At 39.1% G+C, this 23,998-nt stretch overlaps 1 protein-coding gene and 1 non-coding gene across 2 annotated transcripts in view; one reads left to right on the top strand and one right to left on the bottom strand.

Moving 5' to 3' along the window:
• The window catches only part of TENM1 (teneurin transmembrane protein 1), an 887,850-nt gene that overhangs the window by 115,601 nt on the left and 748,251 nt on the right, over nt 1-23,998 (top strand). The gene's annotated exons all lie outside the window — the stretch shown is intronic.
• On the bottom strand, nt 21,984-22,055 carry TRNAY-GUA (transfer RNA tyrosine (anticodon GUA)). The gene has a single exon. It is a non-coding gene; the product is annotated as a tRNA-Tyr (tRNA).

The following is a 23,998-nucleotide window of genomic DNA, read 5'->3' as shown; positions in this document are numbered from 1 at the left end:
TCACCATAGATAGTATACATGCTGTTCTTTTGAAATATCCCACCCTCACACTCTCCCACAGAGTTCAAAAGTCTGTTCTGTATTTCTGTGTCTCTTTTTCTGTTTTGCATATAGGGTTATCGTTACCATCTTTCTAGATTCCATATATATGTGTTAGTATGCTGTAATGTTCTTTATCTTTCTGGCTTACTTCACTCTGTATAAGGGGCTCCAGTTTTATCCATCTGATTAGGACTGGTTCAAATGAATTCTTTTTAACGGCTGAGTAATATTCCATGGTGTATATGTACCACAGCTTCCTTATCCATTCATCTGCTGATGGGCATCTAGGTTGCTTCCATGTCCTGGCAATTATAAACAGTGCTGCGATGAACATTGGGGTTCACGTGTCTCTTTCAGATCTGGTTTCCTCAGTGTGTATGCCCAGAAGTGGCAGTTCTATTTCCAGTTTTTAAACAAATCTCCACACTGTTTTCCATAGTGGCTGTACTAGTTTGCATTCCCACCAACAGTGTAAGAGGGTTCCCTTTTCTCCACACCCTCTCCAGCATTTATTGCTTGTAGACTTTTGGATAGCAGCCATCCTGACTGGTGTGTAATGGTACCTCATTGTGGTTTTGATTTGCATTTCTCTAATAATGAGTGATGTTGAGCATCTTTTCATGTGTTTGTTAGCCATCTGTATATCTTCTTTGGAGAAATGTCTGTTTAGTTCTTTGGCCCATTTTTTGATTGGGTCATTTATTTTTCTGGAATTGAGCTGCAGGAGTTGCTTGTGTATTTTTGAGATTAATCCTTTGTCTGTTTCTTCATTTGCTATTATTTTCTCCCAATCTGAGGGCTGTCTTGTCACCTTACTTATAGTTTCCTTTGTAGTGCAAAAGCTTTTAAGTTTCATTAGGTCCCATTTGTTTATTTTTGCTTTTATTTCCAATATTCTGGGAGGTGGGTCATAGTGGATCTTGCTGTGATTTGTGTCAGAGAGTGTTTTGCCTATGTTCTCCTCTAGGAGTTTTATAGTTTCTGGTCTTACATTTAGATCTTTAATCCATTTTGAGTTTATTTTTGTGTATGGTGTTAGAAAGTGTTCTAGTTTCATTCTTTTACAAGTGGTTGACCAGTTTTCCCAGCACCACTTGTTAAAGAGGTTGTCTTTTTTCCATTGTATATCCTTGCCTCCTTTGTCAAAGATAAGGTGTCCATAGGTTCATGGATTTATCTCTGGGCTTTCTATTCTGTTCCATTGATCTATATTTCTGTCTTTGTGCCAGTACCATACTGTCTTGATGACTGTGGCTTTGTAGTAGAGTCTGAAGTCAGGCAGGTTGATTCCTCCAGTTCCATTCTTCTTTCTCAAGATTACTTTGGCTATTCGAGGTTTTTTGTATTTCCATACAAATTGTGAAATTCTTTGGTCTAGTTCTGTGAAAAATACTGTTGGTAGCTTGATAGGGATTGCATTGAATCTATAGATTGCTTTTGGTACTATAGCCATTTTGACAATATTGATTCTTCCAATCCATGAACACAGTATGTTTCTCCATCTGTTTGTGTCCTCTTTGATTTCTTTCATCAGTGTTTTATAGTTTTCTATGTATAGGTCTTTTGTTTCTTTAGGTAGATATACTCCTAAGTATTTTATTCTTTTTGTTGCAATGGTGAATGGTATTGTTTCCTTAATTTCTCTTTCTGTTTTTTCATTGTTTGTATATAGGAATGCAAGGGATTTCTGTGTGTTAATTTTATATCCTGCAACTTTACTATATTCATTGATTAGCTCTAGTAATTTTCTGGTAGAGTCTTTAGGGTTTTCTATGTAGAGGATCATGTCATCTGCAAACAGTGAGAGTTTCACTTCTTCTTTTCCTCTCTGGATTCCTTTTACTTCTTTTTCTGCTCTGATTGCTCTGGCCAGAACTTCCAACACTATGTTGAATAGTAGTGGTGAGAGTGGGCACCCTTGTCTTGTTCCTGATTTCAGGGGAAATGCCTTCAATTTTTCACCATTGAGGGTGATGCTTGCTGTGGGTTTGTCATATATAGCTTTTATTATGTTGAGGTATGTTCCTTCTATTCCTGCTTTTTGAAGAGTTTTAATCATAAATGAGTGTTGAATTTTGTCAAAGGCTTTCTCTGCATCTATTGAGATAATCATATGGTTTTTATCTTTCAATTTGTTAATGTGGTGTATTACATTGATTGATTTGCGGATATTAAAGAATCCTTGCATTCCTGGGATAAAGCCCACTTGGTCATAGTGTATGATTTTTTTAATATGTTGTTGGATTCTGTTTGCTAGAATTTTGTTAAGGATTTTTGCATCTATGTTCATCAGTGATATTGGCCTGTAGTTTTCTTTTTTTGTGGCATCTTTGTCTGGTTTTGGAATTAGGGTGATGGTGGCCTCATAGAATGAGTTTGGAAGCTTACCTTCATCTGCAATTTTCTGGAAGAGTTTGAGTAAGATAGGTGTTAGCTCTTCTCTAAATTTTTGGTAGAATTCAGCTGTGAAGCCATGTGGTCCTGGGCTTTTGTTTGCTGGAAGATTTTTGATTACAGTTTTGATTTCCTTGCTTGTGATGGGTCTTTTAAGATCTTCTATTTCTTCCTGGCTCAGTTTTGGAAAGTTATACTTTTCTAAGAATTTGTCCATTTCATCCAAGTTGTCCATTTTATTGGCATAGAGCTGCTGGTAGTAGTCTCTTATGATCCTTTGTATTTCAGTGTTGTCTGTTGTGATCTCTCCATTTTCATTTCTAATTTTGTTGATTTGGTTCTTCTCTCTTTGTTTCTTAATGAGTCTTGCTAATGGTTTGTCAATTTTGTTTATTTTTTCAAAAAACCAGCTTTTAGCTTTGTTGATTTTTGCTATGGTCTCTTTAGTTTCTTTTGCATTTATTTCTACCCTGATTTTTAAGATTTCTTTCCTTCTGCTAACCCTGGGGTTCTTCATTTCTTCCTTCTCTAATTGCTTTAGGTGTAGAGTTAGGTTATTTATTTGGCTTTTTTCTTGTTTCTTGATGTAAGCCTGTAATGCTATGAACCTTCCCCTTAGCACTGCTTTTACAGTGTCCCATAGGTTTTGGGTTGTTGTGTTTTCATTTTCATTCATTTCTATGCATATTTTTATTTCTTTTTTGATTTCTTCTATGATTTGTTGGTTATTCAGAAGCATGTTATTTAGCCTCCATATGTTTGAGTTTTTAACAACTTTTTTCCTGTAATTGAGATCTAATCTTACTGCACTGTGGTCAGAAAAGATGATTGGAATGATTTCAATATTTTTGAATTTTCCAAGACCAGATTTATGTCCCAGGATGTGATCTATTCTGGAGAATGTTCCGTGTGCACTTGAGAAAAAGGTGAAGTTGATTGTTTTGGGGTGAAATGTCCTATAGATATCAATTAGGTCTAGCTGGTCCATTGTGTCATTTAAGGTTTGTGTTTCCTTGTTAATTTTCTGTTTAGTTGATCTATCCATGGTTGTGAGTGGGGTATTAAAGTCTCCCACTATTATTGTGTTACTATTAATTTCCTCTTTCATACTCGTTAGTGTTTGCCGTACATATTGCGGTGCTCCTATGTTGGGTGCATATATATTTATAATTGTTATATCTTCTTCTTGGATTGATCCTTTGATCATTATGTAGTGTCCTTCTTTGTCTCTTTTCACAGCCTTCATTTTAAAGTCTATTTTATCTGATATGAGTATTGCGACTCCTGCTTTCTTTTGGTCTCCGTTTGCATGAAATACTTTTTTCCAGCCCTTCACTTTTAGTCTGTATGTGTCTCTTGCTTTGAGGTGGGTCTCTTGTAGACAGCATATATAGGGGTCTTGTTTTTGTATCCATTCAGCCAATCTTTGTCTTTTGGTTGGGGCATTCAACCCATTTACATTTAGGGTAATTATTGATAGGTGTGGTCCCGTTGCCATTTACTTTGTTGTTTTGGGTTCACGTTTATACAACCTTTCTGCATTTCCTGTCTAGAGAAGATCCTTTAGCATTTGTTGAAGAGCTGGTTTGGTGGTGCTGAATTCTCTCAGCTTTTGCTTATCTGTAAAGCTTTTGAATTCTCCTTCATATCTGAATGAGATCCTTGCTGGATACAGTAGTCTAGGTTGTAGGTTATTCTCTTTCATTACTTTCAGTACGTCCTGCCATTCCCTTCTGGCCTGGAGGGTTTCTATTGATAGATCAGCTGTTATCCTTATGGGAATCCCTTTGTGTGTTATTTGTTGTTTTTCCCTTGCTGCTTTTAATATTTGTTCTTTGTGTCTGATCTTTGTTAATTTGATTAATATGTGTCTTGGGGTGTTTCGCCTTGGGTTTATCCTGTTTGGGACTCTCTGGGCTTCTTGGACTTGGGTGGCTATTTCCTTCCCCATTTTAGGGAAGTTTTCAGCTATTATCTCCTCGAGTATTTTCTCATGGCCTTTCTTTTTGTCTTCTTCTTCTGGGACTCCTATGATTCGAATGTTGGGGCGTTTCACATTGTCCCAGAGGTCCCTGAGGTTGTCCTCATTTCTTTTGATCCTTTTTTCTTTTTTCCTCTCTGCTTCATTTATTTCCACCATTTTATCTTCTACCTCACTTATCCTATCTTCTGCTTCCGTTTATACAGCACTTTAATATGATAGCTAGAATTGTAATTTACTGTATTTTATCAGGGCATATGAGATCTGTATGAATTTCAGTTAATTTAAGGATATCTATATTTGTAACATCAACCATACAGTATAACCTGAAAAGATTTATTACCCCCTCAACAGTACTTCCCATGTAATTTAATGTATCCAATGAACCCAGGTAGTTTAATAGCTCTTTGGGACGTCTCAGGGGCCCTCTGAGGTATCCAAAACTTAGCTAGAAGTCAAGCAATCTGGGAAGTTTTATGAATAAAGATCAAAAGGGTTTATAACACTCAGTCAGGTAGGATCATATAGTTCAGTTCAGTCGCTCAGCTGTGTCCGACTCTTTGCGACCCCATGAACTGCAGCACGCCAGGCCTCCCTGTCCATCACCAACTCCTGGAGTCCACCCAAACCCATGTCCATTGAGTCGGTGATGCTATCCAACCATCTCATCCTCTGTCGTCCCCTTCTCCCCCTGCCCTCAATCTCTCCCAGCATCAGGGTCTTTTCCAGTGAGTCAGCTCTTCGCATCAGGTGGCCAAAGTATTGGAGTTTCAGCTTTAACATCAGTTCTTCCAATGAACACTCAAGACTGATCTCCTTTAGGATGGATTGGTTGGATATCCTTGCAGTCCAAGGGACTCTCAAGAGTCTTCTCCAACACCACAATTCAAAAGCATCAATTCTTCTGCGCTCAGCTTTCTTTATAGTCCAACTCTCACATCCATACATGACGACTGGAACAACCATAGCCTTGATCAGACGAACCTTTGTTGAAAAAAGTAATGTCTCTGCTTTTTAATATGCTGTCTAGGTTGGTCATAACTTTCCTTCCAAGGAGTAGCATCTTTTAATTTCATGTCTGCAATTACCATCTGCAGTGATTTTGGAGCCCCCCAAAGTAAAGTCAGCCACTGTTTCCAGTTTCCCCATCTATTTGCCATGAAATGATGGGACTGGATGCCATGATCTTAGTTTTTTGAATGTTGAGCTTTAAGCCAACTTTTTCATTCTCCTCTTTCACTTTCATCAAGAGGCTCTTTAGTTCTTCACTTTCCACTGTAAGGGTAGTGTCATCTGCATATCTGAGGTTATTGATATCTCTCCTGGCAATCTTGATTCCAGCTTGTGTTTCCTCCAGTCCAGCGTTTCTCATGATGTACTCTGCATAGAAGTTAAATAAGCAGGGTGGCAATATACAGCCTTGACGTACTCCTTTTCCTATTTGGAACCAGTCTGTTGTTCCATGTCCAGTTCTAACTGTTGCTTCCTGACCTGCATACAGGTCTCTCAAGAGGCAGATCAGGTGGTCTGGTATTCCCATCTCTTTCAGAATGCTCCACAGTTTATTGTGATCCAACAGTCAAAGGCTTTGGCATAGTCAATCAAGCAGAAATAGATGTTTTTCTGGAACTCTCTTGCTTTTTCGATGATCCAGCGGATGTTGGCAATTTGATCTCTGGTTCCTCTGCCTTTTTTTTTTAATTTTTTTTCTCTGCCTTTTCTAAAACCAGCTTGAACATCTGGAAGTTCATGGTTCACATATTGCTAATGCCTGGCTTGGAGAATTTTAAGCATCACTTTACTAGCATGTGAGATGAGTGCAATTGTGTGGTAGTTTGAGCATTCTTGGCATTGCCTTTCTTTGGGATTGGAATGAAAACTGACCTTTTCCAGTCCTGTGACCACTGCTGAGTTTTCCAAATTTGCTGGCATGTTGAGTGCAGCACTGTCACAGCATCATCTTTCAGGATTTGAAATAGCTCAACTGGAATTCCATCACCTCCACTAGCTTTGTTCGTAGTGATGCTTTCTAAGGCCCACTTGACTTCACATTCCAGGATGTCTGGCTCTAGGTGAGTAATCACACCATCATGATTATCTGCATAATAAAGATCTTTTTTGTCCAGTTCTTCTGTGTATTCTTGCCACCTCTTCTTAATATCTTCTGCTTCTGTTAGGTCCCTACCATTTCTGTTCTTTATTGAGCCCATCTTTGCATGAAATGTTCCCTTGGTATCTCTAATTTTCTTTAAGAGATCTCTAGTCTTTCCCATTCTATTGTTTTCCACTATTTCTTTGCGTTGATCACTGAGGAAGGCTTTCTCATCTCTCCTTGCTATTCTTTGGAACTCTGCATTCAGATGGGTGTATCTTTCCTTTTCTCCAGTGCATTTTGCTTCCCTTCTTTTCTCAGCTATTTGTAAGGCCTCCTCAGACATCCATTTTGCTTTTTTGCATTTCTTTCTCTTGGGGATGGTCTTGATCCCTGTCTCATGTACAATGTCATGAACCTCCATCCATAGTTTATCAGGTACTCTGTCTATCAGATCTAGACCCTTAAATCTATTTCTCACTTCCACTGTATAGTCATAAGGGATTCGAATTAAGTCATACCTTAATGGTCTAGTAGTTTTCTCCACTTCTTCAATTTCAGTCTGAATTTGGCAATTAGAAGTTCATGATCTGAGCCACAGTCAGCCCCTTGTCTTGTTTTTGCTGACTGTATAGAGCTTCTCCATCTTTGGTTGTGAAGAATATAATCAGTCTGATTTCGGTGTCAACCATCTGGTGATGTCCTTGTGTAGTCTTCTCTTGTGTTGTTGGGAGAGGGTGTTTGCTATGACCAGTGTGTTCTCTTGGCAAAACTCTATTAGCCTTTGCCCTGCTTCATTCCGTACTCCAAGGCCAAATTTGCCTGTTACTCCAGGTGTTTCTTGACTTCCTACTTTTGCATTCCAGTCCCCTATCATGAAAAGGACATCTTTTTTGGGTGTTAGTTCTAGAAGGTCTTGTAGGTCTTCATAGAACTGTTCAACTTCAGCTTCTTCAGCATTACTGGTTGGGGCATAGACTTGGATTACCATGATATTGAATGGTTTGCCTTAGAAATGAACAGAGATAATTCTGTCATTTTTGAGATTGCATCGAAGTACTGCATTTCAGACTCTTTTGTTGACTATAATGGGTACTCCATTTCTTCTAAGGGATTCCTGCCCACAGTAGTAGATATAATGGTTATCTGAGTTAAATTCACCCATTCCAGTCCATCTTAGTTCACTGATTCCTAGAATGTTGATGTTCACTCTTGTCGTCTCCTGTTTGACCACTTTCAATTTGCCTTGATTCATGGACCTAACATTCCAGGTTCCTATGTGATATTGCTCTTTACAGCATTGAACCTTGCTTCTGTCACCAGTCCCATCCACAACTAGGTGTTGTTTTTGCTTTGGCTCCATCCCTTCATTCTTTTTGGAGTTATTTTTCCACTGATCTCCAGTAGTATATGGGGTACCCACCGACCTGGGGAGTTCATCTTTCAGTGTCCTATCTTCTTGCCTTTTCATGCTGTTCATGGGGTTCTCAAGGCAAGAATACTGAAGTGGTTTGCCATCCCCTCCTCCAGTGGGCCACATTCTGTTAGACCCCTCCACCATGACCCATCAGTCTTGGGTGGCCCCACATGGCATGGCTTCGTTTCATTGAGACAAGACAGAAGGATCATATAAGTTACTGTGAAATAATAGTTGTTTCCTTATTCAAAGTTAACAAAAAATTTCAAAGGTAAATACAGATCAATTAAGAGGTAAAGAAACCTCATTATTAAAAGCAGTTCAACATCTGAAGAAAGTATGTCTTCTTAACAGAGAGAAAGGCTTAATTAAATTTTTCACTAGCTTACTTTAAACTCATTTACGTAAACTTAATTAAATTTATTTTAAACTTAGGCAGTCCTAACCATCCACAAAACTTTTTTCAGGGTCACTTTCCAGAAACCTTCTAATCACATTTTGTAACAGTCCACTGTAAGTCAGACCTATTTTCTTTTCCCTTTATAAAATGTAATTTTATTTTTTATATCTTCTTTATTAAAAACATACATCCTACTTCCTTATTAGATTAGCAAACAAACATTAATACTAGATATTTAATATTGACTGTTACCCAGTTTATGTGAATCTGAAATTTATTGAGGTTAATTTTTCTTGTATTTAGAAATGTTTGATTTGTAAGCACTTACTTTCTCCAGTCCCATCACTTCGTGGCAAATAGATGGGGAAACAGTGGAAACAGTGGCTGAGTTTATTTTTCTGGGCTCCAAAATCACTGCAGATGGTAATTGCAGCCATGAAATTAAAAGACGCTTACTCCTTGGAAGGAAAGTTATGACCAACCTAGACAGCATATTAAAAAGCAGAGACATTACTTTTTCAACAATGGTCCGTCTAGTCGAGGCAATGGTCATGTATGGATGTGAGAGCTGGACTGTGAAGAGAGCTGAGCGCTGAAGAATTGATGCTTTTGAACTGTGGTGTTGGAGAAGACTCTTGAGAGTCCCTTGGACTGCAAGGAGATCCAACCAGTCCATCCTAAAGGAGATCAGTCCTGGGTGTCATTGGAAGGACTGATGCTGAAGCTGAAACTCCAATACTTTGGCCACCTCATGTAAAGAGCTGACTCATTGGAAAAGACCCTGATGCTGGGAAAGATTGAGGGCAGGAGGGAGAAGGGTTGGGTGAGATGATGAGATGGTTGGGTGGCATCACCGACTCAATGGACATGGGTTTGTGTGGACTCCGGGAGTTGGTGATGGACAGGGAGGCCTGGCGTGCTGCGGTTCATTGGGTCACAGTGAGTCAGACACGACTGAGCAACTGAACTGAACTAAACTTTCTTTAGGCCAATTAAATTAGAACTCATTTACAACTTTAACAATATTATCAGAAAAAACGAAAGACATACGTAAGTCCAGACAGACAGACAGAGATCTTATAGTTTTCTGTTTGAGATTTAAAATATCTTTGACCCCTTTTTTTTCCCTCTGCTTGGAGTTCTAATTTGCCCAAAGCTGAGGTCTCAGGCAAAGTGTGCAATGTATTTCAAGGACATGGAAAGGGTTAACTTCAAGCTTTTTCCTAGGCAGGCCCTTTAACAAGCCAGTTGTTATTAATTACATATGCAAAAAGAATTGGTTTTGCAGTTTCCAAAAAGAGAAATTTGTCTCACTCTGTTCAATCAGGAGTCACGCACTCAGTCATTCAGAGGCTATCACAGTGCCTCCCTTCATTCAGAGGCTATCACAGTGCCTCCCTTCTCCCGAGTCCCCAGTTCTCCCTATCTGGTGCTCCCTTACTGGGAGCTCCAAGTAGGTGATCAGTCTCCTCTTCTACCCATTGGGGTAGGACCTGACTGGGGAGTGGGCCCAGGGCCTTACCTGATCCTGTGGGCATTCCTGGTGAGTTAATCCGTCTCTCCAATGAGTCCAGTTGGGATTCGGCTGTCCATAGAGTTGGAACACTGGTCTGAAAGAGAACCTGGAATACCATCAGGTGGTGTGCCTCCTCGTTCGTCTTGGGGTTCCTTCACTCCAGCCTGGCTGAGCCACCAGTCCAGTGACTCAAAGGGCTGGTGTGGTTGGAATCTTGCTGGGGCCTCCAGAAATGTTGCAGAAAGCAGTAATTGAGAAGCCAAGCATCACACTCGGAGAGTTGGAGAACTCAGGTTTATTATGCCAGCAGGCCCAGAGGAGTTAACACTCTAAGCTCTGAGCCCCGAACAAAGGGGTTACAGAGTTTTTATAGACAGACTATGGTGGGCAACACTAGCTGTTAATAGGCTGGTTTAAACTAAGGGGTTTCATGTGCGTGGGAATAGCAGTCAAGATGGGGAGGGGGATGCCTGACCTTTACAGACAGGCATGATTAAGCAGGTTTGCAGGGGCCAGACAATTGCAAAGAGCAGGATAAGGGTGAGTGAGATAAGCTTCAGTTCCTAGTATTATAAGTCCCCACTTTCTGAGACTACATGACCTATGTGATCCAACTCTGCAAGGTGCAAGCTGAGTTATAGAGGCAGAACGAGCAGGAGATTATGTAAAATTTTAACTTTTCCTCTTCAGTTTTAATGTGCCTTTAGTTTTTTACTGTTGCCTTTATTGACAACATTTTTAGGAGAAATGTTAAATTAGTTCTGCAACTTTTTTGGCTGCTGTAAAGTCTACAAAGTTTTAATTGCAAAGTAATATTGGCAAAAGTAATAATTTTATAATGCGTAAAACACTTCAATTTGACCTTTCTCCTTCCTTTTCTTGATTGAATAGCTTCCTTCTGTTGGGATCCTTAGATTGACAAGCTAGTTAAGCAAGGCATGTGTTTGTTTGGTAGATTGAGTTGTCACATTCTAGTTTCATTTTGATGTGTGCTTTGATTAAAAGAATTTATATACAAGGGTGGGACATGCCTTCAGCAGTTGGTATGGATTATTCAAACATATTTTCCCTTACTTTCTTTTTTTTTTTTTTTCATATTTTCCCTTACTTTCATGTGGATATCTTTCTTTTCAGATCACTTTGGCAGATAATGGTGTAAGTATCCTAAGGTAAAGAAAAAAAAAAGTTGTAACTATCCTTTGTCCCAATTACCACAAAATCTTCGTCCATTTGTCCCATTAAAAATACTACTCATGGTTTAAATTATCAGTCAGTCAGTTCAGTCACTTAGTCGTGTCTGACTCTTTGCAACCTCATGGACTACAGCACGGCAGGTTTCTCTGTTCTTCACCAATTATTGGAGCTTGCTCAAACTCATGTCCATCAAGTCGGTGAGGCCATCCAACCATCTCATCCTCTGTCATCCCCTTCTCCTCCTGCCTTCAGTCTTTCCCAGCATCAGGGTCTTTTCCAATAAGTCTGTTCATCGCATCAGGTTAAAATTATAGGTCCACATTAGATGCAAAGGAAACACTTTTTCATCTAACTCTCCTGACCCCTAGATGACCTTCCTGGTATTCTGTTTACCTAGGGGCAGGTTTCTGGCCACCTGTCTTTATGCTCCCCCATGGATCAATTCTCCTGACATCCTGGTGTCATTTTCTTAACACACTCCACTTACATGGTCTCCTATACTACAATAGACTATACTGCAATTAAGCATTTGCAAACTTAGCTGATCTCTTAGCATTTCTTCTATAAGACAGTCTTTTTATCCCTCCAAAGTAAGCTTCTTTTTCCATTCGTCTGAATAGCTGTTTCCAGCCATGTCTTCCTCTCAGTAGATGATTAGGTCTTCTAATTTTGCTAAAATGCAGGTTATCAAGCATGAACACCCTCAGCTTTCCTCACCTCTGTCTTCAAAATATGCTTTAAAATAGGATTAAAAGTATGCTTACATCATTTTTCCTCTTTCCCTTTTGTTTTAACAAACCTGTGCCAGTGTTTTCTCTTTCTCTTCTGTCCTTTTGCTTTCTACTTTCTTGCTGGGTTTCCCTGGTGGCTCAGATGGTAAAGAATCTGCCTTACTATTGTCATCTGTTATCTTCCAACTACCATTGTCTCCAGTCTTGTCCCACAACCCACCAATACATTCTCTTCAGTATGTGTCCTGTGAAGTTGCTCAGTCGTGTCCGACTCTTTGTGACCCCATGGACTGTAGCCTACCAGGCTCCTCAGTCCATGGAATTTTCCAGGCAAGAATACTGGAGTGGGTTGCCATTTCCTTCTCCAGGGGATCTTCCCAACCTAGGGATTGAACCCGGGTCTCCTGCACTGCAGGCAGACACTTTACCGTCTGAGCCACCAAGGAAGCCCTCTCTTCAGTATAGTCAGAGCAATTTACCCATTGAGCCATATCACTTTTCTGTTTACAATTCTTTGTTACCTTAAGATTAATATCTAAAATACTTGACACAGTGAACAAGATTCTTCCTCATCTGGCATGCTATAGTCTCATTTGCCACCATTCTATTTATTACAGTCATAGTCACTGTTTCCTAACTGTAAAACATAATTTTATATCTTTGTGTTTTGCTCATGAAGCTATCTCTTATTCCATTTATCTACAATGTCTTACCCATCTTCTGGACATAGTAAGTTCCTACTCATTCTACAAGACCAAGTTGAAATATTGCCTCTATGTGAAGTCTTCTCAAGTTTAACTCTAAGCAGCATTCAATTTCTATATATTAACATGGCCCTCTTTGCATATTTCTATACAGTGTCTCCACACTGCCTTCAATTATGTGTTTATGTGCCTTTATGTCTTTTATAGACTGGCTAGCATCGTGTCCTAATCATGTTTGTTTCTCAAGCTTCTAGTATAGTGCCTGACATGCATTGGACACTCTGTATTGCTGAATGAGCAAGTAGAAGAGTTACAAGTGAGCCGAACAGATTTTCATTTTGGATAGTCTAGAGTAACTTGATGCCTCAAACTCTACACACTGGAAAAGATAACATTACAAGAAAATTGTCAAAGTTCAAGATGCCACGTATAGTGACAGAGATAATTATGTAATTGTTAAAGATGTATAAAAGCTGAGGCTTTCATGTTGTTGGTGGGGGAGCAGGGATGCAGGGATAGAAAGAGAAGTAGGGAGGCAGAATGAGTGGCCAACAATGGTGGATCTCCTCTTCATCCCATGACTTCCACACACACGTCTAGATTTTCTCTTTGGCATGTCCTGTAATCCTCTTAGTGAATATTGGAAATCACTATCTTTCACTTCTCTCCAGAATACTTTCCCAAAGGGTCAAGTTTACCACTTGACTGTGGTGTCCTTGAATGTTCTTCTTTGTGCTTCTCTATGGTAGAAACACCAAAACGAGGATGCTTCAACTTACTCCCTTCCTCACCTGCTATGGCTTTATCCCACAGAGCATGCCCAATATTTTTATTGAGTTCTGTCTCAAAAGACTCTAAATAGATCTGATAGCCCACTAAGAGACATAACATGAAATTAAACTATGAGCTTCTAAACAAATGTGTTGAAAGACTGCTGTATTTATTCATTTATTCATTAATTCAAGTCAGATTAAGAGTACCTACTGTGTGCCATATCACAGACTATTCAGAAAAACATTCATCATGCCCTATGTGGATGTCATATCCTCACATCCTTTGAGATGATGCATTCCTCTTGCTTTTTTATTTTTAAGTAGTTTTTTAGAGTTTATTTACCAGTCATGTATAAGGGTAGTTAAAGTTGCTGCTGCTGCTGTTTACTTGCTAAGTTGTATCTGACTCTTTGAGACCCCATGAACTGTAGCCCCCAGACTTCTCCGTCCATGGAATTTCCCAAGCAAGAATACTGGAGTGGGTTGTTATTTCCTTCTCTCAGGGATCTTCCTGACCCTGGGATCAAATCCACATCTCCTTGGAAGGTGGATTCTTTACCTAAGTGATACTAATTGTTAGACCCAACAGTCTTAAAAAGTTTCTGAATGCAGGTAACCTCAGGTAAAGTTTGACAAAAGTCTTACAAGGTAATTGATAAAATTATAATAGGAGGATCTTTGACTGTACAGATGACCCTGATAATTTATGAACCTTCTCTGAAGATCTTTATAAAAGATCAACACCCCTGTAAAATGTTACAGACAATAATAAACTTGGATTGGTTGATCTTTTTGAGGTCCTTTGAGCCCTAAGATCCTATGGTTAGAATCCATGTTTGATATTATAGATTCTAGGACAAACATCTACTCAGCTCTCTGATACCTTTTTGGCATCCCATGTAGGAAACCAAACAGTCTTTGGACTAATTTAAAGTACAGTGAGCCCTCTTGTCATCACTGGTGATGGGGAAGGACTGTTTTATATCAAGATTTTTCTGTGTATAGGTATTTTTGAAGCTATGATTTTATTCATATTGTAATTTATCCTTTTGTAATGAGCTATGTTATGACATTGACATTTATACAAAGTAGACTTGATGTTAGGAGAAGCCTCCTTGGTCTTGTCTTTATACCCTTTTTCCTCCAAGAGGTCTGGGAGTTGTTTTTTCCTCTCTCTTTACTATTGTCTGCCTGCATGCTCAGTCATATCTGACTCTTTGTGACCCCATGGACTGTAGCCTGCCAGGTTCGTCTGTCCATGGGATCTTCCAGGCAAGAATACCAGAGTGGGTTGTCATTTCCTCCTCCAGGGGATCTTCCCTACCCAGGGATCAAACCCTGGTCTCCTGTGCCTCTTGCATTGTAGGCGGATTCTTTACCGCTAAGCCATCTGAGATAATCTCCTAATTTTTCTGACGTCTGCTGTTTTATGAAATAAAGTTTATTTACAACAGTTTTAGGTTTATAGAAAAATTAAGCAGATAGTTTAGAGATTTGCCATTATGCCCCCCTTCACACCCCCACACAGAATTTCCCCTCTTATTAACCTCTTGCATTATTACGGTACATTTGTTAAAATTAGTGAACTTATGTTGATTCATAAACTAAAGGCAATAGTTTATTCAGATTTCCTTAGTTTTTACCTAATGTCATTTTTCTGTTCCAGGATCCCATCCATGTTACCACACTACAGTTACTTGTCACATGTCCCTAGACTCCTTTTGACTCTGGCAATTCCTCAGATTTTTTTTTTTTTTTTTTTTTTTTTGATGATTTGGACAGTTTTAAGGCATATAGGTCCAGAGAAGGCAATGGCAACTCACTCCAGTACTCTTGCCTGGAAAATCCCATGGATGGAGGAGCCTGGTAGGCTGCAGTCCATGGGGTCACGAAGAGCCAGACATGACTGAGAGACTTCACTTTCACTTTTCACTTTCATGCATTGGAGAAGGAAATGGCAACCCACTCCAGTGTTCTTGCCTGGAGAACCCCAGGGGCGGCAGAGCCTGGTGGGCTGCTGTCTATGGGGTCGCACAGAGTCAGACACGACTGAAGTGACTTAGCAGTAGCAGTAGCAGTAAGGCATATAGGTCATGTATTTTGTAGGATGGCTTTTTATTGGAATATGTAGTATATTTTCCTCATGATTAGCCTGGGGTCATGGGTGTTTGGGAGGAAGGCCACAGAGACAAATACAATTTTCTTCACAAGCTATCACAGGTACATATTATCAGCAGGACTTTTTGTTGATATTTGCCTTGCATCACCTGACTCTGATAGTGTGTGTTAGGGTTTTCCACTGTAAAGTCACGCTTTCCCCCCTTTCTATAGTATACTCTCGGGAAGGAAATCATTATGTGCAGTCCACACTTAGTGAGTAGAATTAGAGTCCACTTCCTTGAAGGCAGAATATCACCACAAGTTATTTGGGGTACTACACAGGATGTCTGTCTCTTCTCTCTCATTCATTTATGTAATTTATTGTTTTAAGTTTTAGTTTTGGTTTTTTTAAGTTTTGACTGTGCTGAGGCTTTATTACTGCATGCAGGCTTTGTCTGGTTGTGGCACGTGGGGGCTACTCTCGTTGTGGTGGGTGGGCTTCTCATTGTGGTGGCTTATTTTGTTATAGCTCTTGGACTCTAGCATGCAGGCTCAGTAGCTGTAGCCTGGGGAGTTGGCCTGCAGCATGTGGGATCTTCCTGGAGCAAGGAATGAACCTGTTTCTCCTGCATCAGCAGGCAGATTCTCAACCACTGGACCACCAGGGAAGTCCATGCATTCATTTATGTATTCCGTCATTCATTTATATTAGTGTGGACTCAGGAATATTTATTTTATACTTTAGGTCCAATAGTATTTTTTGTTGTTGTTGTTCAAATTACTCCAAATTTGGAGATCTTTCACTTGGTTTCTGTGACGCTCTAACATACCCCCATCAATGTAGGTGTTTTTTTTTTGTGTGTGTGTGTGCTTATTTTTTGGAACAAAGGGATGCTCTTGTTTTTTATTTCCATTTCATTTTGTACATTCATCTCTTTGCTTTTAATCTTAGTGATTTTTGTAGAAGTTGCTAGAAGATCACAGATGACCAGAACAAACTGATTAATGGTTTAGAAAAGTAGAATGACCTTACGCCTTTACTAGTCCCTCATCTATGACTTCAGATTGCAGTTAATAAGAATTCTTTTCATGCTTTATATTGATTTCCCCCAAATTTAAACTGTTTTCTATACTAGTAACCTGGAATTTGTGCGTGAAATCTTTCATAAATGTACAAAGCCTTCTGTGAATTTTAAATTCACTGAGTCAGCCTTAGTCTTTACAAAAAAGTAGCTAATATGTTTGTGCTCAGACATCATAGGCATTAGTTATAATTAATGAGTTAGAAGAAAACATTTTTCTGTATGAAATATTGAAATATGATATATTGTCTAAATAATTGAATGGCTATGTAGATTGATTATGCCCTAATAGTAATTTTAAGGGAGATAATGGACATTGAATATGATAAATAAGACAGTGATTCTCAGGGGAAAAAAAACTGAGTTTACATAAACTGCCTATGTATACAGATATTGTTATTTACACATAAGTGATGTTAGAGATGCTCAGGCTTCTCTCATAAGGCCTGTCAGCATTTTCATTGTAAACTTGCTATTCAAGGGCATATACCATCTCCTCTGAAATTTCATTTGGGATTTAAACTTGCCAAACACAATTGCAGACTGTGAAAATTTCTTTTGATAATTTAATCAGAATCATTTTTGTCCCAGTGCTTTGACTTGGGGAGAGCTACTTTCTTCCTGTGTTTTGATAAATGGTTGCTCTCTCATCTGAGAATGATGACTGTTGAATGAGAACATGGCCTTAAATTCTCTGAGTTTGATGGGTGGTGTGTAACATCATAACTCTTTGATTCTACAAAAGGCAACTTCAAGCAGAGAACATGTTTCCTAAATGACAATGTTCTTTTTTTTTAATAGCCTATTAATGTAGTCCCTTTGGGCTGTGCTATACTCCTCTGTTGATTTCTCTGCAATAACCAGTTAGAAATTATAAATATGAAAAAAAAGAGTTTATTGGCAATAATTAAAATATCTTCAAATTCTAAGGACAACTTTAACAAGAAAAATATTAAGCCTATATTTTCTTCAAAATTATTAAAATTTCTAGAGAAACATAAAGTAAAATTTGATTAAAGGAAGACATGCATCATGTTCTTTGCTAGGATATCTGAATGTCTAAAATATGCCAAGTTATCCAATTTAATTGATTTCAGTTCAGTTCAGTTCATTCTCTTAGTCGTGTCTGACTCTTTGCAACACCATGGACCACAGCATGCCAGGCCTCCCTGTTCATCACGAGCTGCCTGAGTCTACCCAAACCCATGTCCATTGAGTTGGTAAAGCCATCCAATCTGTTGTGCCCTTCTCCTCCTGCCCTCAATCTTTCCCAGCATCAGGGTCTTTTCAAATGAGTCAGCTCTTCGCATCAGGTGGCCAAAGTATTGGAGTTTCAGCTTCAACATCAGTCCTTCCAGTGAACACCCAGGACTGATCTCCTTTAGGATGGACTGGTTGGATCTCCTTGCAGTCCGAGGGACTCTCAAGAGTCTTCTCCAACATCACAGGTCAAAAGCATCAATTCTTCTGCACTCAGCTTTCTTTATAGTGCAACTCTCACATCCATACATGACCACTGGAACAACCATAGCCTTGACTAGACGGACCTTTGTTGAAAAAGTAACGTCTCTGCTTTTTAATATGCTATCTAGGCTGGTCATAACTTTCTTTCCAAGAAATAAGCATCTTTTAATTTCATGGCTGCGATCACCATCTACAGTGATTTTTGAGCCCCCTGCCCCAAAAGTCAGCCACTGTTTCCACTATTTCCCCATCTATTTGCCATGAAGTGATGGGACTGGATGCCATGATCTTAGTTTTTTGAATGTTGAGCTTTAAGCCAACTTTTTCACTCTCCTCTTTCACTTTCATCAAGAGGCTCTTTAGTTCTTCTTCACTTTCCACCATAAGGGTGGTGTCATCTGCATATCTGAGGTTATTGATATTTCTCCCGGCAAACTTGATTCCAGCTTGTGCTTCCTCCCACCCAGCGTTTCTCATGATGTACTCTGCATAGAAGTTAAATAAGCAGGGTGACAATATACAGCCTTGACGTACTCCTTTTCCTATTTGGAACCAGTCTGTTGGTCCATGTCCAGTTCTAACTGCTGCTTCCTGACCTGCATACAGGTTTCTCAAGAGGCAGGTCAGGTGGTCTGGTATTCCCATATCTTTCAGAATTTTCCACAGTTTATTGTGGTCCACACAGTCAAAGGCTTTGACGTAGTCAATCAAGCAGAAATAGATGTTTTTCTGGAACTCTCTTGCTTTTTCGATGATCCAGCGGATGTTGACAATTTGATCTGTGGTTCCTCTGCCTTTTCTAAATCCAGCTTGAACATCTGGAAGTTCACGGTTCATGTATTGCTGAAACCTGGCTTGGAGAATTTTAAGCATCACTTTACTAGCGTGTGAGATGAGTGCAATTGTGCGGTAGTTTGAGCATTCTTGGCATTGCCTTTCTTTGGGATTGGAATGAAAACTGACCTTTTCCAGTCCCGTGACCACTGCTGAGTCTTCCAAATTTGCTGACATATTGAGTGCAGCACTTTCACAGCATCTTCTTTTAGGATTTGAAATAGCTCGACTGGAATTCCATCACCTCCACTAGTTTTATTCATAGTAATGCTTCCTAAGGCCCATTTGACTTCGCATTCCAGGATGTCTGGCTCTAGGTGAGTGTGAGTGATCACACCGTTGTGATTATCTGGGTGATGAAGATCTTTTTTGTATAGTTCTTCTCTGTATTCTTGATTTAGGAAATTAAAATTTAATTTATGTTTCATATAAATTCAACACAAATTTCTGTTTACTTATTGACAATGATTCTGAAGTTCACTTTGGAAGAATAAAGATTTTAATAGTTAAAAATGTGTTTAAAATATCAATAAAAGATACTAAGATGTATCACCAAGTTATAGTAGTTATTAGTATGGTAAGGTTGTAAGAATGAAAGGGTGAATAAAATGAAACAGATAGCTTTGAAAAAGTATCATGCTTATGATTATAAAAGTCATGAACAATGGGAAAAAGAATAATTAAATAAATAGTTCTTTGAAAATTAGCCATTCGAGAGATAAAGGAGTTTACCATGAAACCTCAGACTAGAGCCCCACTTCACATTAGATGCCTAAATAACTTTTTGAAACATTTGAGTTAAATGTTGTAAAAGTTTAAAAATGTAAACAAATAGAGTTGGCTATTTAATTTTATGATGAAGAGAAATCCCAGAAGAAGGGTGTTGGGTTTAAATCTATAACAAACAACTTTTGTTGATAAGAAGTACAATTAACAACATGAAAAGGCAACTCATAAACATGCAAAATATGTGCAATGCATATGTGAAAGGTCTAATATGTATAATAGATAAATATCTCTTATAAATCTTAAGAAAAATGTGAACCCTCCTATAGGAAAAAGGCAAAGATTTGAGTAGGAAATGCAAAGAAATGCACGTTGACAATAAACATATGGAAAATACAAATTAAAAGCAGATTTTTTTGCCAATAATATTCATAAAGATTAGTTCTTATGAAGTTCTGAAGATAGGCAATCTCCTGTACTTATAGAAGAGAGTAAATATGATTTTTCTGGAAAGCAAATGGCAATATGTAAAAAATAATAAAGAACTCAATTTCTGCTCCAAGTAGGTGCATCAAAGGGTTGACCATTCACTTGCCTAGAAGTCTCTTTTCCTTACTGCTGGGTTGCCCCTCTTTCTGGTTGTTCACCCATATTTCAAATTTGTCCTCTACTGAGTTTCTAGTTTGAGCGGGGAGGTACCATGTAGGATTTTCAAACAACCCTCAGTTGTTGCAAATGACTCAGCTTTGGGTTAAGACACTTAATCTAGCATGAAACAAAATGATGAGTGTAGGATTGGGGGACAGGCATACCCTAGCTTTGCTACCAGGTGGGTAGTGACTTTAGGCAAATGGCCTAACCTCTCTGAACCGTAGTCTGTTGTGGATGAAAAGATAAAATATGTATAAAACAGTTCATTGCCAGGAATATAGCAGGCAATTAAAATGGTCACTATTGTTACTACTATTCTGTATCAGGGACTGCAGGAGACCAATGAATTTCTCAAGAAATTATTGAGGTTTTTAGGAAAAGGTACTTTATTGTTATTACTAATATCTAGTGCTACCAGAAGGACAGAATATGAACTGAGCTGCCAGTCTAAGTACTTAAGATATAAAGGAAAGAAGTAGCTCTCAGGAAATGTTCTAAGCAAGTGACTCTTAGAGACTTCATTTCTTCTATTTCTCTATTCCCAGCACCAAGCACAGTTCCCAGCAGGTAGTAATATGCAAAGACTTGTTGATTAGGTGGATAGATGGCTGGCTGATGACTGGCTGGCTGAGGTCTGACAAATCAAACCCCCGGGGAGTAGTGTGAAGGAGTACAGTGCATGTGTGTCTGGAGAAAAGGGGCATATATAACTGGGAAGAGAAGGAAAAGGTAAGACAAAGGGAGTTGCAAGTTGTGAAAAGATATCTTCAATTTTTTGAGTTGCAGTCCTCATGACCTTTATGTTGTTTTCACACTCAACTAAAATAGCTGAGAATATACTGGAAGAAATTCAAACTCTTATGGTCTTACTAATGAACTTGAAAATACCCTCCTTCACTTCCACCCTCCTAGTGAAAATTAGTGACAAGATGACAAGGCAGAGACTACTCCAGGGAGCTATTGCTGAAGTCTGTGGGGATCCAGAATCTAGGCTAACAGAGCAAAAGGACCATGGCCAGAGTGACCTGTTTTCTGAACTTTAAATTGGGACACATGGTCTGACCAAAGATTTTTTTTTAATACATGAATGTATTCGTGGTGACAATCTAAAGAGATACATATGTCATATGTCCTTTCATAAATTACCATTATTGGAAATAATAAAATTCTCTCAAATCGGAGCTGTCCTAAAAACTTGGAAGCATATGGTTGCCATGGTTTTTGGAATCTTTTAAAATATGAGGATTCTGAAGGACTTTCAAAAGATTCAGTATTCTCACAGATTATGCACACACATGCATGCACGCGCGCGCGCGCGCACACACACACACACACACACACACACATATTTCTTTGTTGTAGGAAGTCCTATCAGGGTTTCAGACTGGTAATTTTTCCAAAGTCATGACCCCGGTACAAAAGCCCAGGCAGGACATGTTCAGCTTCAGAAGTGGTAGAGGGAAGTCAGGGCCAATACATGTGATGTTAAGCTGACTTGACTGATGAGGGTAACAGAAACTAGACAGCAGGAATTCAGGAATAAAAAATGGGACTAGAAGGGAGAGTCAAGCATTTATTGGGATTGGAGTATGATAATTATGTATACTTTGTAAATAAACCAAGAAGTAGATACACTTGTTCAATGAGAAAGTTACTCTTTGCTGGAAGACCACAAGAGATGTCAGGCTTTATGAAAGATGAAAAGGGGCACCTACTCATTTGGCTCAAAAAGAAAATACTAGGATGAAGAGTGAAAGTGTTAGTCATTCAGTTGTGTCCGACTCTGTGACCCCATGGACTGTAGCATGCCAGGCTCCTCTGTCCATGGGATTTTCCAGGCAAGAATACTGGAGTGGGTTGCCATGCCCTTCTCCAGGGTATCTTCCCAACCCAGGGATTGAACCTGGGTCTCCCGCATTACAGGCAGACTCTTTACCAACTGAGCCACCAGGGAAGACCTAGTAGGATGAGGAAGGTTTTAAAGACAAAGGTGATATCCACCAGTCTTCATTCAGTTAGTGAATATTCTTGGTGTGCAATAATAAAAATCTTCCAAGTTCCTGCTTTCATGGAACTTGATTCTAATGGGAAGACAAATAGTAAATGAATAAACAAATTTAGGCATAATGTGTTAGGTATAAATGTTATAAAGAAAATAACCCAAGACAAAGGGATAAAGAATGGTATAGTGCAGTAGGAATGGGTTTTGGCTATGATGGTCATCAGGGTCATCCTTATTCTTGAGGAGGTGACACTTGAACAGAAATATGAATGAAGTATAGTCAGTAACCATACAAAACCTAGGGAGAAGAGACTGGCATGGCAAACAGATTGATTAATAAGTCAATATGCCCTGAGGTGGGGTTAAGCTTGGAGTATTAGAAGAACTGAAAGCAAGCCAGTGAGGTTGGAGCTGAGTGATTTTGAGGGAGGCAGGAGCAGGTTGTGTGGGACCCTGTAGGCTGTGGTGGTGAATTCACTTTATGTTTGCCAGAAAGCCATTGAAGGCCTTTGAGCAGAGGAGTTATGAGATCTGATTTATGTTTTAAAAGATTACCTTGGTTGCTGGCTAGAAAGAGACTTGAGGAAGGCAAGAATTGAAACAGTGAGGCCAGTGTAAAAGCTTTTTGCCATAGCCTAGGTTCAGGCTGATAGTGGTGTGGATGAGAGAGTGGTGAGGACTGGTTAGATTCAGAAGATGTTTTGAAGGTAAACTTGATACAATTGCTGATCGCTTGGCTATGGGATAGAAGGGAAAGAGGAACCAGGTAGGGCACAAGGTTTTTAGTCTGAGTAACTGGGTAAGTAGTGGTGCTATGTACGGAGGTGGAGTTATAAAGGTGGAGAATCAAGGGACAGATTTTGAACAATTTGAGATCTCTCTTACCTCGTGGCCAATAGGAGTAAGCAGTTGGATACATGAGTGTGAAGTTCAAGGTGTGGTCAGGATTGAAGTTACAATTTGAGGGGTGGATACATAGTATTTAACTGTGGGACTGGACAAGATAATCTAGGGGATGGGTATAGATAGAGAAGAGCTCCCACAGATATGCATTCCATGGAAACTGCTGTCACTGAGATTTATTTGTTCAGTCAACACATGTTTTTGAGTGCTTATTTTGTGTTAGGCACTGTGCTAAGCTCTGGAAATATAGTGGAGAACCAAATACAGCTTCTGTCTTTACAGACCTTAGAATGAAAAGCTACATGGCTGATAAAAGGATCAGGACAAAAATGTCACCTAGAAGGATAGACTAAAACATTGAGCCTTACAAAGATTAAAACAAACATAACAATTGCTAAGTCAATAAGACAGAGAAAATGAGTATTCAGGATATGTGTGGGGGTGGGAGATGGGGAAGCAGGAGGAGACCAGAGTCAGGGACACTTCCAGGAGTGAGGCTAAATATCTCTGGAGAACATATAGGCAAAGAAACCTTGGATAGAAAATTTTGAGCCTATGGGAAAATATCTTTCTAACTCAGTGAAGGTATGGAATAGTAATACATTCACATTGTGCCAGAAAAGATATCCTAGAGTCACATTAGAGAAAAGATCAGAAAGGAAGGAAGTGGTTATGAGCTTAGGTTCCAAAGTCATGTGTGGATTAAAGTGAAAAGTGTGGAAAAGTATCTAGGAAGTTGCATGGCATATATGAATAAATGAATAAATAAGTGAATAAATGTTATCATATAATAATACTTACTCTGATGATAATAAATTTGAGAATCTTCTGCAGCTGAGCTAGTATTGCTCTTCATTAGTGTGTTATTTCCTCCCAACAAACTGAGGGAAGAAACTGAGTTAATTGAGGCTCATAGGTAAGCAGGTCAATGCTTGGTAAATATATCTGGGTTTGTACTGAAAAAAATTTTTTTTCTTAAATTGATCCTTTCA

This window comes from Dama dama, chromosome X (assembly GCF_033118175.1).
Source record: "Dama dama isolate Ldn47 chromosome X, ASM3311817v1, whole genome shotgun sequence".
Taxonomy (NCBI): Eukaryota; Metazoa; Chordata; class Mammalia; order Artiodactyla; family Cervidae; genus Dama; species Dama dama.
This window is presented reverse-complemented; position numbering and strand designations above follow the sequence as displayed.